Source organism: Callionymus lyra, unplaced genomic scaffold (assembly GCF_982586985.1).
Source record: "Callionymus lyra unplaced genomic scaffold, fCalLyr1.hap1.1 HAP1_SCAFFOLD_138, whole genome shotgun sequence".
Lineage (NCBI taxonomy): Eukaryota > Metazoa > Chordata > Actinopteri > Syngnathiformes > Callionymidae > Callionymus > Callionymus lyra.
Genome location: NW_028258612.1, coordinates 107,501 through 123,566, shown reverse-complemented (window position 1 = coordinate 123,566; position 16,066 = coordinate 107,501). Strand labels below are relative to the sequence as shown.

Genomic DNA, 16,066 nt, shown 5'->3' with positions numbered 1-16,066 from the left:
AGAACCAGGGGGCCTGGGGAGCCTCCTCCTGCGGGGATGGGGAACCAGGGGGCCTGGGGAGCCTCCTCCTGCGGGGATGGAGAACCAGGGGGCCTGGGGAGCCTCCTCCTGCGGGCATGGAGAACCAGGGGGCCTGGGGAGCCTCCTCCTGCGGGGATGGAGAACCAGGGCGCCTGGGGAGCCTCCTCCTGCGGGGATGGAGAACCAGGGGCCTGGGGAGCCTCCTCCTGCGGGGATGGGGAACCAAGGGGCCTGGGGAGCCTCCTCCTGCGGGCATGGAGAACATGGGGGCCTGGGGAGCCTCCTCCTGCGGGGATGGAGAACCAGGGGGCCTGGGGAGCCTCCTCCTGCGGGGATGGGGAACCAGGGGGCCTGGGGAGCCTCCTCCTGCGGGGATGGAGAACCAGGGGGCCTGGGGAGCCTCCTCCTGCGGGCATGGAGAACCAGGGGGCCTGGGGAGCCTCCTCCTGCGGGGATGGAGAACCAGGGCGCCTGGGGAGCCTCCTCCTGCGGGGATGGGGAACCAGGGGGCCTGGGGAGCCTCCTCCTGCGGGGATGGGGAACCAGGGGGCCTGGGGAGCCTCCTCCTGCGGGGATGGAGAACCAGGGGGCCTGGGGAGCCTCCTCCTGCGGTCATGGAGAACCAGGGGGCCTGGGGAGCCTCCTCCTGCGGGCATGGAGAACCAGGGGCCTGGGGAGCCTCCTCCTGCGGGGATGGAGAACCAGGGGGCCTGGGGAGCCTCCTCCTGCGGGCATGGAGAACCAGGGGGCCTGGGGAGCCTCCTCCTGCGGGCATGGAGAACCAGGGGGCCTGGGGAGCCTCCTCCTGCGGGGATGGGGAACCAGGGGCCTGGGGAGCCTCCTCCTGCGGGGATGGAGAACCAAGGGGCCTGGGGAGCCTCCTCCTGCGGGCATGGAGAACATGGGGGCCTGGGGAGCCTCCTCCTGCGGGGATGGAGAACCAGGGGGCCTGGGGAGCCTCCTCCTGCGGGCATGGAGAACCAGGGGGCCTGGGGAGCCTCCTCCTGCGGGGATGGGGAACCAGGGGGCCTGGGGAGCCTCCTCCTGCGGGGATGGAGAACCAGGGGGCCTGGGGAGCCTCCTCCTGCGGGCATGGAGAACCAGGGGGCCTGGGGAGCCTCCTCCTGCGGGGATGGAGAACCAGGGCGCCTGGGGAGCCTCCTCCTGCGGGGATGGAGAACCAGGGGCCTGGGGAGCCTCCTCCTGCGGGGATGGAGAACCAAGGGGCCTGGGGAGCCTCCTCCTGCGGGCATGGAGAACATGGGGGCCTGGGGAGCCTCCTCCTGCGGGGATGGAGAACCAGGGGGCCTGGGGAGCCTCCTCCTGCGGGGATGGGGAACCAGGGGGCCTGGGGAGCCTCCTCCTGCGGTGATGGGGAACCATGGGGCCTGGGGAGCCTCCTCCTGCGGGGATGGAGAACCAGGGGGCCTGGGGAGCCTCCTCCTGCGGGGATGGAGAACCAGGGCGCCTGGGGAGCCTACTCCTGCGGGGATGGAGAACCAAGGGGCCTGGGGAGCCTCCTCCTGCGGGCATGGAGAACATGGGGGCCTGGGGAGCCTCCTCCTGCGGGGATGGAGAACCAGGGGGCCTGGGGAGCCTCCTCCTGCGGGGATGGAGAACCAGGGGGCCTGGGGAGCCTCCTCCTGCGGGCATGGAGAACCAGGGGGCCTGGGGAGCCTCCTCCTGCGGGGATGGGGAACCAGGGGCCTGGGGAGCCTCCTCCTGCGGGCATGGAGAACCAGGGGGCCTGGGGAGCCTCCTCCTGCGGGGATGGGGAACCAGGGGGCCTGGGGAGCCTCCTCCTGCACCAGGGGGCCTGGGGAGCCTCCTCCTGCGGGGATGGGGAACCAGGGGGCCTGGGGAGCCTCCTCCTGCGGTGATGGGGAACCATGGGGCCTGGGGAGCCTCCTCCTGCGGGGATGGGGAACCAGGGGGCCTGGGGAGCCTCCTCCTGCGGGGATGGGGAACCAGGGGCCTGGGGAGCCTCCTCCTGCACCAGGGGGCCTGGGGAGCCTCCTCCTGCGGGGATGGGGAACCAGGGGGCCTGGGGAGCCTCCTCCTGCGGGGATGGGGAACCAGGGGCCTGGGGAACATTTTCAACACTTTGGGGCATTTCACAAGCGCTTCCCTCGCTTACGGCCACACCACCCTGAATGAGCCCGATCTCGTCTGATCTCGGAAGCCAAGCAGGGTCGGGCCCAGTTAGTACTTGGATGGGAGACCGCCTGGGAATACTGGGTGCTGTAAGCATTTTTTTTTGCCATTATTTGTGGGTAGAAAAGTGAGAAAAGTGACCTAAAATAGAACCGGGACTAGGCGGCAGTTCCCCCCACCAGGCGGCGGCATTTGGGGCATTATTTGTGGGTAAGAAAGTGAGAAAAGTGACCTAAAATAGAACCGGGACTAGGCGGCAGTTCCCCCCACCAGGCGGCGGCATTTGGGGCATTATTTGTGGGTCAGAAAGTGAGAAAAGTGACCTAAAATAGAACCGGGACTAGGCGGCAGTTCCCCCCACCAGGCGGCGGCATTTGGGGCATTATTTGTGGGTCAGAAAGTGAGAAAAGTGACCTAAAATAGAACCGGGACTAGGCGGCAGTTCCCCCCACCAGGCGGCGGCATTTGGGGCATTATTTGTGGGTCAGAAAGTGAGAAAAGTGACCTAAAATAGAACCGGGACTAGGCGGCAGTTCCCCCCACCAGGCGGCGGCATTTGGGGCATTATTTGTGGGTCAGAAAGTGAGAAAAGTGACCTAAAATAGAACCGGGACTAGGCGGCAGTTCCCCCCACCAGGCGGCGGCATTTGGGGCATTATTTGTGGGTCAGAAAGTGAGAAAAGTGACCTAAAATAGAACCGGGACTAGGCGGCAGTTCCCCCCACCAGGCGGCGGCATTTGGGGCATTATTTGTGGGTCAGAAAGTGAGAAAAGTGACCTAAAATAGAACCGGGACTAGGCGGCAGTTCCCCCCACCAGGCGGCGGCATTTGGGGCATTATTTGTGGGTCAGAAAGTGAGAAAAGTGACCTAAAATAGAACCGGGACTAGGCGGCAGTTCCCCCCACCAGGCGGCGGCATTTGGGGCATTATTTGTGGGTCAGAAAGTGAGAAAAGTGACCTAAAATAGAACCGGGACTAGGCGGCAGTTCCCCCCACCAGGCGGCGGCATTTGGGGCATTATTTGTGGGTCAGAAAGTGAGAAAAGTGACCTAAAATAGAACCGGGACTAGGCGGCAGTTCCCCCCACCAGGCGGCGGCATTTGGGGCATTATTTGTGGGTCAGAAAGTGAGAAAAGTGACCTAAAATAGAACCGGGACTAGGCGGCAGTTCCCCCCACCAGGCGGCGGCATTTGGGGCATTATTTGTGGGTCAGAAAGTGAGAAAAGTGACCTAAAATAGAACCGGGACTAGGCGGCAGTTCCCCCACCAGGTGGCGGCATTTGGGGACCCGTAGTGTGGGCAGAAAACTCACCAAAGTGACTTAAAATAGAACCGGTGCAGGCGGCATGTTCCCCCACCAGATGGCGGCATTTGGGGACCCGTAGTGTGGGCAGAAAACTCACCAAAGTGACTTAAAATAGAACCGGTGCAGGCGGCATGTTCCCCCACCAGATGGCGGCATTTGGGGACCCGTAGTGTGGGTAGAAAACTCACCAAAGTGACTTAAAATAGAACCGGTGCAGGCGGCATGTTCCCCCACCAGATGGCGGCATTTGGGGACCCGTAGTGTGGGTAGAAAACTCACCAAAGTGACTTAAAATAGAACCGGTGCAGGCGGCATGTTCCCCCACCAGATGGCGGCATTTGGGGAGCCGTAGTGTGGGCAGAAAACTCACCAAAGTGACTTAAAATAGAACCGGTGCAGGCGGCATGTTCCCCCACCAGATGGCGGCATTTGGGGAGCCGTAGTGTGGGCAGAAAACTCACCAAAGTGACTTAAAATAGAACCGGTGCAGGCGGCATGTTCCCCCACCAGATGGCGGCATTTGGGGACCCGTAGTGTGGGCAGAAAACTCACCAAAGTGACTTAAAATAGAACCGGTGCAGGCGGCATGTTCCCCCACCAGATGGCGGCATTTGGGGAGCCGTAGTGTGGGCAGAAAACGCACCAAAGTGACTTAAAATAGAACCGGTGCAGGCGGCATGTTCCCCCACCAGATGGCGGCATTTGGGGACCCGTAGTGTGGGCAGAAAACTCACCAAAGTGACTTAAAATAGAACCGGTGCAGGCGGCATGTTCCCCCACCAGATGGCGGCATTTGGGGACCTGCAGTGTGGGTAGAAAACTCACCAAAGTGTCCTAAAATAGAACCGGGACCAGGGGGCCTCTTCCCCCACCAGGTGGCGGGCTTGGGGGGCTTGGTTTCCGGGTAGAAAACTCACCAAAGTGTCCTAAAATAGAACCGGGACCAGGGGGCATGCTCCCCCACCAGGCGGCGGGCTTGGGGGGCTTGGTTTGCGGGTAGAAAACTCACCAAAGTGTCCTAAAATAGAACCAGGACCAGGGGGCATGTTCCCCCACCAGGCGGCGGGCTTGGGGGGCTTGGTTTGCGGGTAGAAAACTCACCAAAGTGTCCTAAAATAGAACCGGGACCAGGGGGCCTCTTCCCCCACCAGGCGGCGGGCTTGGGGGGCTTGGTTTGCGGGTAGAAAACTCACCAAAGGGCCTGGGGAGCCTCCTCCTGCGGGGATGGAGAACCAGGGGGCCTGGGGAGCCTCCTCCTGCGGGCATGGAGAACCAGGGGGCCTGGGGAGCCTCCTCCTGCGGGGATGGGGAACCAGGGGGCCTGGGGAGCCTCCTCCTGCGGGGATGGAGAACCAGGGGGCCTGGGGAGCCTCCTCCTGCGGGCATGGAGAACCAGGGGGCCTGGGGAGCCTCCTCCTGCGGGGATGGAGAACCAGGGCGCCTGGGGAGCCTCCTCCTGCGGGGATGGGGAACCAGGGGGCCTGGGGAGCCTCCTCCTGCGGGGATGGGGAACCAGGGGGCCTGGGGAGCCTCCTCCTGCGGGGATGGAGAACCAGGGGGCCTGGGGAGCCTCCTCCTGCGGTCATGGAGAACCAGGGGGCCTGGGGAGCCTCCTCCTGCGGGCATGGAGAACCAGGGGCCTGGGGAGCCTCCTCCTGCGGGGATGGAGAACCAGGGGGCCTGGGGAGCCTCCTCCTGCGGGCATGGAGAACCAGGGGGCCTGGGGAGCCTCCTCCTGCGGGCATGGAGAACCAGGGGGCCTGGGGAGCCTCCTCCTGCGGGGATGGGGAACCAGGGGCCTGGGGAGCCTCCTCCTGCGGGGATGGAGAACCAAGGGGCCTGGGGAGCCTCCTCCTGCGGGCATGGAGAACATGGGGGCCTGGGGAGCCTCCTCCTGCGGGGATGGAGAACCAGGGGGCCTGGGGAGCCTCCTCCTGCGGGCATGGAGAACCAGGGGGCCTGGGGAGCCTCCTCCTGCGGGGATGGGGAACCAGGGGGCCTGGGGAGCCTCCTCCTGCGGGGATGGAGAACCAGGGGGCCTGGGGAGCCTCCTCCTGCGGGCATGGAGAACCAGGGGGCCTGGGGAGCCTCCTCCTGCGGGGATGGAGAACCAGGGCGCCTGGGGAGCCTCCTCCTGCGGGGATGGAGAACCAGGGGCCTGGGGAGCCTCCTCCTGCGGGGATGGGGAACCAAGGGGCCTGGGGAGCCTCCTCCTGCGGGCATGGAGAACATGGGGGCCTGGGGAGCCTCCTCCTGCGGGGATGGAGAACCAGGGGGCCTGGGGAGCCTCCTCCTGCGGGGATGGGGAACCAGGGGGCCTGGGGAGCCTCCTCCTGCGGGGATGGAGAACCAGGGGGCCTGGGGAGCCTCCTCCTGCGGGCATGGAGAACCAGGGGGCCTGGGGAGCCTCCTCCTGCGGGGATGGAGAACCAGGGCGCCTGGGGAGCCTCCTCCTGCGGGGATGGGGAACCAGGGGGCCTGGGGAGCCTCCTCCTGCGGGGATGGGGAACCAGGGGGCCTGGGGAGCCTCCTCCTGCGGGGATGGAGAACCAGGGGGCCTGGGGAGCCTCCTCCTGCGGTCATGGAGAACCAGGGGGCCTGGGGAGCCTCCTCCTGCGGGCATGGAGAACCAGGGGCCTGGGGAGCCTCCTCCTGCGGGGATGGAGAACCAGGGGGCCTGGGGAGCCTCCTCCTGCGGGCATGGAGAACCAGGGGGCCTGGGGAGCCTCCTCCTGCGGGCATGGAGAACCAGGGGGCCTGGGGAGCCTCCTCCTGCGGGGATGGGGAACCAGGGGCCTGGGGAGCCTCCTCCTGCGGGGATGGAGAACCAAGGGGCCTGGGGAGCCTCCTCCTGCGGGCATGGAGAACATGGGGGCCTGGGGAGCCTCCTCCTGCGGGGATGGAGAACCAGGGGGCCTGGGGAGCCTCCTCCTGCGGGCATGGAGAACCAGGGGGCCTGGGGAGCCTCCTCCTGCGGGGATGGGGAACCAGGGGGCCTGGGGAGCCTCCTCCTGCGGGGATGGAGAACCAGGGGGCCTGGGGAGCCTCCTCCTGCGGGCATGGAGAACCAGGGGGCCTGGGGAGCCTCCTCCTGCGGGGATGGAGAACCAGGGCGCCTGGGGAGCCTCCTCCTGCGGGGATGGAGAACCAGGGGCCTGGGGAGCCTCCTCCTGCGGGGATGGAGAACCAAGGGGCCTGGGGAGCCTCCTCCTGCGGGCATGGAGAACATGGGGGCCTGGGGAGCCTCCTCCTGCGGGGATGGAGAACCAGGGGGCCTGGGGAGCCTCCTCCTGCGGGGATGGGGAACCAGGGGGCCTGGGGAGCCTCCTCCTGCGGTGATGGGGAACCATGGGGCCTGGGGAGCCTCCTCCTGCGGGGATGGAGAACCAGGGGGCCTGGGGAGCCTCCTCCTGCGGGGATGGAGAACCAGGGCGCCTGGGGAGCCTACTCCTGCGGGGATGGAGAACCAAGGGGCCTGGGGAGCCTCCTCCTGCGGGCATGGAGAACATGGGGGCCTGGGGAGCCTCCTCCTGCGGGGATGGAGAACCAGGGGGCCTGGGGAGCCTCCTCCTGCGGGGATGGAGAACCAGGGGGCCTGGGGAGCCTCCTCCTGCGGGCATGGAGAACCAGGGGGCCTGGGGAGCCTCCTCCTGCGGGGATGGGGAACCAGGGGCCTGGGGAGCCTCCTCCTGCGGGCATGGAGAACCAGGGGGCCTGGGGAGCCTCCTCCTGCGGGGATGGGGAACCAGGGGGCCTGGGGAGCCTCCTCCTGCACCAGGGGGCCTGGGGAGCCTCCTCCTGCGGGGATGGGGAACCAGGGGGCCTGGGGAGCCTCCTCCTGCGGTGATGGGGAACCATGGGGCCTGGGGAGCCTCCTCCTGCGGGGATGGGGAACCAGGGGGCCTGGGGAGCCTCCTCCTGCGGGGATGGGGAACCAGGGGCCTGGGGAGCCTCCTCCTGCACCAGGGGGCCTGGGGAGCCTCCTCCTGCGGGGATGGGGAACCAGGGGGCCTGGGGAGCCTCCTCCTGCGGGGATGGGGAACCAGGGGCCTGGGGAACATTTTCAACACTTTGGGGCATTTCACAAGCGCTTCCCTCGCTTACGGCCACACCACCCTGAATGAGCCCGATCTCGTCTGATCTCGGAAGCCAAGCAGGGTCGGGCCCAGTTAGTACTTGGATGGGAGACCGCCTGGGAATACTGGGTGCTGTAAGCATTTTTTTTTGCCATTATTTGTGGGTAGAAAAGTGAGAAAAGTGACCTAAAATAGAACCGGGACTAGGCGGCAGTTCCCCCCACCAGGCGGCGGCATTTGGGGCATTATTTGTGGGTAAGAAAGTGAGAAAAGTGACCTAAAATAGAACCGGGACTAGGCGGCAGTTCCCCCCACCAGGCGGCGGCATTTGGGGCATTATTTGTGGGTCAGAAAGTGAGAAAAGTGACCTAAAATAGAACCGGGACTAGGCGGCAGTTCCCCCCACCAGGCGGCGGCATTTGGGGCATTATTTGTGGGTCAGAAAGTGAGAAAAGTGACCTAAAATAGAACCGGGACTAGGCGGCAGTTCCCCCCACCAGGCGGCGGCATTTGGGGCATTATTTGTGGGTCAGAAAGTGAGAAAAGTGACCTAAAATAGAACCGGGACTAGGCGGCAGTTCCCCCCACCAGGCGGCGGCATTTGGGGCATTATTTGTGGGTCAGAAAGTGAGAAAAGTGACCTAAAATAGAACCGGGACTAGGCGGCAGTTCCCCCCACCAGGCGGCGGCATTTGGGGCATTATTTGTGGGTCAGAAAGTGAGAAAAGTGACCTAAAATAGAACCGGGACTAGGCGGCAGTTCCCCCCACCAGGCGGCGGCATTTGGGGCATTATTTGTGGGTCAGAAAGTGAGAAAAGTGACCTAAAATAGAACCGGGACTAGGCGGCAGTTCCCCCCACCAGGCGGCGGCATTTGGGGCATTATTTGTGGGTCAGAAAGTGAGAAAAGTGACCTAAAATAGAACCGGGACTAGGCGGCAGTTCCCCCCACCAGGCGGCGGCATTTGGGGCATTATTTGTGGGTCAGAAAGTGAGAAAAGTGACCTAAAATAGAACCGGGACTAGGCGGCAGTTCCCCCCACCAGGCGGCGGCATTTGGGGCATTATTTGTGGGTCAGAAAGTGAGAAAAGTGACCTAAAATAGAACCGGGACTAGGCGGCAGTTCCCCCCACCAGGCGGCGGCATTTGGGGCATTATTTGTGGGTCAGAAAGTGAGAAAAGTGACCTAAAATAGAACCGGGACTAGGCGGCAGTTCCCCCCACCAGGCGGCGGCATTTGGGGCATTATTTGTGGGTCAGAAAGTGAGAAAAGTGACCTAAAATAGAACCGGGACTAGGCGGCAGTTCCCCCACCAGGTGGCGGCATTTGGGGACCCGTAGTGTGGGCAGAAAACTCACCAAAGTGACTTAAAATAGAACCGGTGCAGGCGGCATGTTCCCCCACCAGATGGCGGCATTTGGGGACCCGTAGTGTGGGCAGAAAACTCACCAAAGTGACTTAAAATAGAACCGGTGCAGGCGGCATGTTCCCCCACCAGATGGCGGCATTTGGGGACCCGTAGTGTGGGTAGAAAACTCACCAAAGTGACTTAAAATAGAACCGGTGCAGGCGGCATGTTCCCCCACCAGATGGCGGCATTTGGGGACCCGTAGTGTGGGTAGAAAACTCACCAAAGTGACTTAAAATAGAACCGGTGCAGGCGGCATGTTCCCCCACCAGATGGCGGCATTTGGGGAGCCGTAGTGTGGGCAGAAAACTCACCAAAGTGACTTAAAATAGAACCGGTGCAGGCGGCATGTTCCCCCACCAGATGGCGGCATTTGGGGAGCCGTAGTGTGGGCAGAAAACTCACCAAAGTGACTTAAAATAGAACCGGTGCAGGCGGCATGTTCCCCCACCAGATGGCGGCATTTGGGGACCCGTAGTGTGGGCAGAAAACTCACCAAAGTGACTTAAAATAGAACCGGTGCAGGCGGCATGTTCCCCCACCAGATGGCGGCATTTGGGGAGCCGTAGTGTGGGCAGAAAACGCACCAAAGTGACTTAAAATAGAACCGGTGCAGGCGGCATGTTCCCCCACCAGATGGCGGCATTTGGGGACCCGTAGTGTGGGCAGAAAACTCACCAAAGTGACTTAAAATAGAACCGGTGCAGGCGGCATGTTCCCCCACCAGATGGCGGCATTTGGGGACCTGCAGTGTGGGTAGAAAACTCACCAAAGTGTCCTAAAATAGAACCGGGACCAGGGGGCCTCTTCCCCCACCAGGTGGCGGGCTTGGGGGGCTTGGTTTCCGGGTAGAAAACTCACCAAAGTGTCCTAAAATAGAACCGGGACCAGGGGGCATGCTCCCCCACCAGGCGGCGGGCTTGGGGGGCTTGGTTTGCGGGTAGAAAACTCACCAAAGTGTCCTAAAATAGAACCAGGACCAGGGGGCATGTTCCCCCACCAGGCGGCGGGCTTGGGGGGCTTGGTTTGCGGGTAGAAAACTCACCAAAGTGTCCTAAAATAGAACCGGGACCAGGGGGCCTCTTCCCCCACCAGGCGGCGGGCTTGGGGGGCTTGGTTTGCGGGTAGAAAACTCACCAAAGTGACCTAAAATAGAACCGGGCTAGGCGGCATGTTCCCCCACCAGGCGGCGGGCTTGGGGGGCTTGGTTTGCGGGTAGAAAACTCACCAAAGTGTCCTAAAATAGAACCGGGACCAGGGGGCATGTTCCCCCACCAGGCGGCGGGCTTGGGGGGCTTGGTTTGCGGGTAGAAAACTCACCAAAGTGTCCTAAAATAGAACCGGGACCAGGGGGCATCTTCCCCCACCAGGCGGCGGGCTTGGGGGGCTTGGTTTGCGGGTAGAAAACTCACCAAAGTGTCCTAAAATAGAACCGGGACCAGGGGGCATCTTCCCCCACCAGGCGGCGGGCTTGGGGGGCTTGGTTTGCGGGTAGAAAACTCACCAAAGTGTCCTAAAATAGAACCGGGACCAGGGGGCCTCTTCCCCCACCAGGCGGCGGGCTTGGGGGGCTTGGTTTGCGGGTAGAAAACTCACCAAAGTGACCTAAAATAGAACCGGGCCAGGCGGCATGCTCCCCCACCAGGCGGCGGGCTTGGGGGGCTTGGTTTGCGGGTAGAAAACTCACCAAAGTATCGGCAAAATAGAACCAGGGAAGGGGGGGATGTCGGTCACAAGGTGCCCGAGTCAGAGAACCAGGAAAACGGACATAAATCCAGAAAACCTCGGTGTCTGACTGCTCCTCAAAAAGTGGTCTTTTTGATGTCACGAGCGCAACCACCTAGAGGTTAATGGGGAGGGATGGTGTGAGCGCAAACGGATTTTTCCTAAGTGTGACTGCTCCTCAAAAAGTGGTCTTTTTGATGTCACGAGCGCAACCACCTAGAGGTTAATGGGGAGGGATGGTGTGAGCGCAAACGGATTTTTCCTAAGTGTGACTGCTCCTCAAAAAGTGGTCTTTTTGATGTCACGAGCGCAACCACCTAGAGGTTAATAGGGAGCGAGTACAACAGGGGAGGGAGTGAATGGGCTCGGACTGTGGCCGAGCCTGGTGCCTCAAAATCGGACAAGGTTGGACTGGAAGCCCGCTGAGAACTCTGGTTCTTTTGCCAGACGAAACGAATTTTTTCCGAGTGTGACTGCTCTGCAAAAAGTGGTCTTTTTGATGTCACGAGCGCAACCACCTAGAGGTTAATGGGGAGGGAGTGGAAAAAACGACAAAGTGTTGAGCTCCGGACCGGGATGGCGGGCGACTCGAGCGGTCATGCCCGACTTTGAGACACTTTGTCGCGGTCATGCGAGCGACCTCCACTGCTCCCCGGAGGTGCCCCGGACCGGGTTGGCGGGTGACTCGAGCGGTCCTGCCCGACTTTGAGACCCTTTGTCGCGGTCATGCGGGCGTCCTCCGCCGGTCCCCGGAGGTGCCCCGGACCGGGTTGGCGGGTGACTCGAGCGGTCATGCCCGACTTTGAGACACTTTGTCGCGGTCATGCGGGCGACCTCCGCCGGTCCCTGGAGGTGCCCCGGACCGGGTTGGCGGGTGACTCGAGCGGTCGTGCCCGACTTTGAGACACTTTGTCGCGGTCATGCGGGCGTCCTCCGCCGGTCCCTGGAGGTGCCCCGGACCGGGTTGGCGGGTGACTCGAGCGGTCGTGCCCGACTTTGAGACACTTTGTCGCGGTCATGCGGGCGTCCTCCGCCGGTCCCTGGAGGTGCCCCGGACCGGGTTGGCGGGTGACTCGAGCAGTCATGCCCGACTTTGAGACACTTTGTCGCGGTCATGCGGGCGTCCTCCGCCGGTCCCTGGAGGTGCCCCGGACCGGGTTGGCGGGTGACTCGAGCGGTCATGCCCGACTTTGAGACACTTTGTCGCGGTCATGCGGGCGTCCTCCGCCGGTCCCTGGAGGTGCCCCGGACCGGGTTGGCGGGTGACTCGAGCGGTCGTGCCCGACTTTGAGACACTTTGTCGCGGTCATGCGGGCGTCCTCCGCCGGTCCCTGGAGGTGCCCCGGACCGGGTTGGCGGGTGACTCGAGCGGTTGTGCCCGACTTTGAGACACTTTGTCGCGGTCATGCGGGCCTCCTCCGCCGGTCCCTGGAGGTGCCCCGGACCGGGTTGGCGGGTGACTCGAACGGTCATGACCGACTTTGAGACACTTTGTCGCGGTCATGCGGGCGTCCTCCGCCGGTCCCTGGAGGTGCCCCGGACCGGGTTGGCGGGTGACTCGAGCGGTCGTGCCCGACTTTGAGACACTTTGTCGCGGTCATGCGGGCGTCCTCCGCCGGTCCCTGGAGGTGCCCCGGACCGGGTTGGCGGGTGACTCGAGCGGTCCTGCCCGACTTTGAGACACTTTGTCGCGGTCATGCGGGCGTCCTCCGCCGGTCCCTGGAGGTGCCCCGGACCGGGTTGGCGGGTGACTCGAGCGGTCGTGCCCGACTTTGAGACACTTTGTCGCGGTCATGCGGGCGTCCTCCGCCGGTCCCTGGAGGTGCCCCGGACCGGGTTGGCGGGTGACTCGAGCGGTCGTGCCCGACTTTGAGACACTTTGTCGCGGTCATGCGGGCGTCCTCCGCCGGTCCCTGGAGGTGCCCCGGACCGGGTTGGCGGGTGACTCGAGCGGTCGTGCCCGACTTTGAGACACTTTGTCGCGGTCATGCGGGCGTCCTCCGCCGGTCCCTGGAGGTGCCCCGGACCGGGTTGGCGGGTGACTCGAGCGGTCATGCCCGACTTTGAGACACTTTGCCGCGGTCATGCGGGCGACCTCCGCCGGTCCCTGGAGGTGCCCCGGACCGGGTTGGCGGGTGACTCGAGCGGTCGTGCCCGACTTTGAGACACTTTGCCGCGGTCATGCGGGCGACCTCCGCCGGTCCCTGGATGGCGGGCTCCAGTGAGGTCGGCGGGGGAAGGCTCGGGCTGAGGCCGACTTCGGTGCCTCAAAGTCGGACAAGGTTGGATTGGAAGTCCGCTGTGTTGAGGACCAGTGGCATTCGGCGGTGGAACGCTCAGAACTTGGCCGACATCGGTGCCTCAACGTCGGACAAGGTTGGAGTGGATGACCGCTGATAACTCTGGTTCTTTTGCCAGACGAAAGAAATTTTTCCCGAGTGTGACTGCTCTGAAAAAAGTGGTCTTTTTGATGTCACGAGCGCAACCACCTAGAGGTTAATAGGGAGGCACCATAACAGGAGAGGGAGTGAAAAGGCTCGGACGGTGGCCGAGCCTGGTGCCTCAAAATCGGACAAGGTTGGAGTGGATGACCGCTGAAAACTCTGGTTCTTTTGCCAGACGAAAGAAATTTTTCCCGAGTGTGACTGCTCTGCAAAAAGTGGTCTTTTTGATGTCACGAGCGCAACCACCTAGAGGTTAATAGGGAGGCACCATAACAGGAGAGGGAGTGAAAAGGCTCGGAGGGTGGCCGAGCCTGGTGCCTCAAAATCGGACAAGGTTGGAGTGGATGACCGCTGAAAACTCTGGTTCTTTTGCCAGACGAAAGAAATTTTTTCCGAGTGTGACTGCTCTGCAAAAAGTGGTATTTTTGATGTCACGAGCGCAACCACCTAGAGGTTAATAGGGAGGCACCATAACAGGAGAGGGAGTGAAAAGGCTCGGAGGGTGGCCGAGCCTGGTGCCTCAAAATCGGACAAGGTTGGAGTGGATGACCGCTGAAAACTCTGGTTCTTTTGCCAGACGAAAGAAATTTTTCCCGAGTGTGACTGCTCTGAAAAAAGTGGTCTTTTTGATGTCACGAGCGCAACCACCTAGAGGTTAATAGGGAGGCACCATAACAGGAGAGGGAGTGAAAAGGCTCGGAGGGTGGCCGAGCCTGGTGCCTCAAAATCGGACAAGGTTGGAGTGGATGACCGCTGAACACTCTGGTTCTTTTGCCAGACGAAAGAAATTTTTTCCGAGTGTGACTGCTCTGCAAAAAGTGGTCTTTTTGATGTCACGAGCGCAACCACCTAGAGGTTAATAGGGAGGCACCATAACAGGAGAGGGAGTGAAAAGGCTCGGACGGTGGCCGAGCCTGGTGCCTCAAAATCGGACAAGGTTGGAGTGGATGACCGCTGAAAACTCTGGTTCTTTTGCCAGACGAAAGAAATTTTTTCCGAGTGTGACTGCTCTGCAAAAAGTGGTCTTTTTGATGTCACGAGCGCAACCACCTAGAGGTTAATAGGGAGGCACCATAACAGGAGAGGGAGTGAAAAGGCTCGGAGGGTGGCCGAGCCTGGTGCCTCAAAGTCGGACAAGGTTGGAGTGGATGACCGCTGAGAACTCTGGTTCTTTTGCCTGACGAAAGAAATTTTTTCCGAGTGTGACTGCTCTGCAAAAAGTGGTCTTTTTGATGTCACGAGCGCAACCACCTAGAGGTTAATAGGGAGGCACCATAACAGGAGAGGGAGTGAAAAGGCTCGGAGGGTGGCCGAGCCTGGTGCCTCAAAATCGGACAAGGTTGGAGTGGATGACCGCTGAAAACTCTGGTTCTTTTGCCTGACGAAAGAAATTTTTTCCGAGTGTGACTGCTCTGCAAAAAGTGGTCTTTTTGATGTCACGAGCGCAACCACCTAGAGGTTAATAGGGAGGCACCATAACAGGAGAGGGAGTGAAAAGGCTCGGAGGGTGGCCGAGCCTGGTGCCTCAAAGTCGGACAAGGTTGGAGTGGATGGCCGCGGAGAACTCTGGTTCTTTTGCCTGACGAAAGAAATTTTTTCCGAGTGTGACTGCTCCTCAAAAAGTGGTCTTTTTGATGTCACGAGCGCAACCACCTAGAGGTTAATAGGGAGGCACCATAACAGGAGAGGGAGTGAAAAGGCTCGGAGGGTGGCCGAGCCTGGTGCCTCAAAATCGGACAAGGTTGGAGTGGATGGCCGCGGAGAACTCTGGTTCTTTTGCCTGACGAAAGAAATTTTTTCCGAGTGTGACTGCTCTGCAAAAAGTGGTCTTTTTGATGTCACGAGCGCAACCACCTAGAGGTTAATAGGGAGGCACCATAACAGGAGAGGGAAGGAAAAGGCTCGGAGGGTGGCCGAGCCTGGTGCCTCAAAGTCGGACAAGGTTGGAGTGGATGGCCGCGGAGAACTCTGGTTCTTTTGCCTGACGAAAGAAATTTTTTCCGAGTGTGACTGCTCCTCAAAAAGTGGTCTTTTTGATGTCACGAGCGCAACCACCTAGAGGTTAATAGGGAGGCACCATAACAGGAGAGGGAAGGAAAAGGCTCGGAGGGTGGCCGAGCCTGGTGCCTCAAAGTCGGACAAGGTTGGAGTGGATGGCCGCGGAGAACTCTGGTTCTTTTGCCTGACGAAAGAAATTTTTTCCGAGTGTGACTGCTCTTCAAAAAGTGGTCTTTTTGATGTCACGAGCGCAACCACCTAGAGGTTAATAGGGAGGCACCATAACAGGAGAGGGAAGGAAAAGGCTCGGAGGGTGGCCGAGCCTGGTGCCTCAAAGTCGGACAAGGTTGGAGTGGATGGCCGCGGAGAACTCTGGTTCTTTTGCCTGACGAAAGAAATTTTTTCCGAGTGTGACTGCTCCTCAAAAAGTGGTCTTTTTGATGTCACGAGCGCAACCACCTAGAGGTTAATAGGGAGGCACCATAACAGGAGAGGGAAGGAAAAGGCTCGGAGGGTGGCCGAGCCTGGTGCCTCAAAGTCGGACAAGGTTGGAGTGGATGGCCGCGGAGAACTCTGGTTCTTTTGCCTGACGAAAGAAATTTTTTCCGAGTGTGACTGCTCCTCAAAAAGTGGTCTTTTTGATGTCACGAGCGCAACCACCTAGAGGTTAATAGGGAGGCACCATAACAGGAGAGGGAAGGAAAATGCTCGGAGGGTGGCCGAGCCTGGTGCCTCAAAGTCGGACAAGGTTGGAGTGGATGGCCGCGGAGAACTCTGGTTCTTTTGCCTGACGAAAGAAATTTTTTCCGAGTGTGACTGCTCTTCAAAAAGTGGTCTTTTTGATGTCACGAGCGCAACCACCTAGAGGTTAATAGGAGCGAAGGATACTTGGACAGAGTATCGAGCTCCAGCGCAGGCGGCGGGGAAAG

The 16,066-nt window shown here is 61.2% G+C and overlaps 2 non-coding genes across 2 annotated transcripts; both read left to right on the top strand.

Moving 5' to 3' along the window:
- Positions 1-2,152: 2,152 nt before the first annotated feature.
- Positions 2,153-2,271, top strand: LOC148058160 (5S ribosomal RNA). Its single transcript, XR_015710130.1, has one exon. It is a non-coding gene; the product is annotated as a 5S ribosomal RNA (ribosomal RNA).
- Positions 2,272-7,582: 5,311 nt separating this feature from the next.
- Positions 7,583-7,701, top strand: LOC148058159 (5S ribosomal RNA). The gene has a single exon (XR_015710129.1). It is a non-coding gene; the product is annotated as a 5S ribosomal RNA (ribosomal RNA).
- The last annotated feature ends 8,365 nt before the right edge of the window (positions 7,702-16,066 follow it).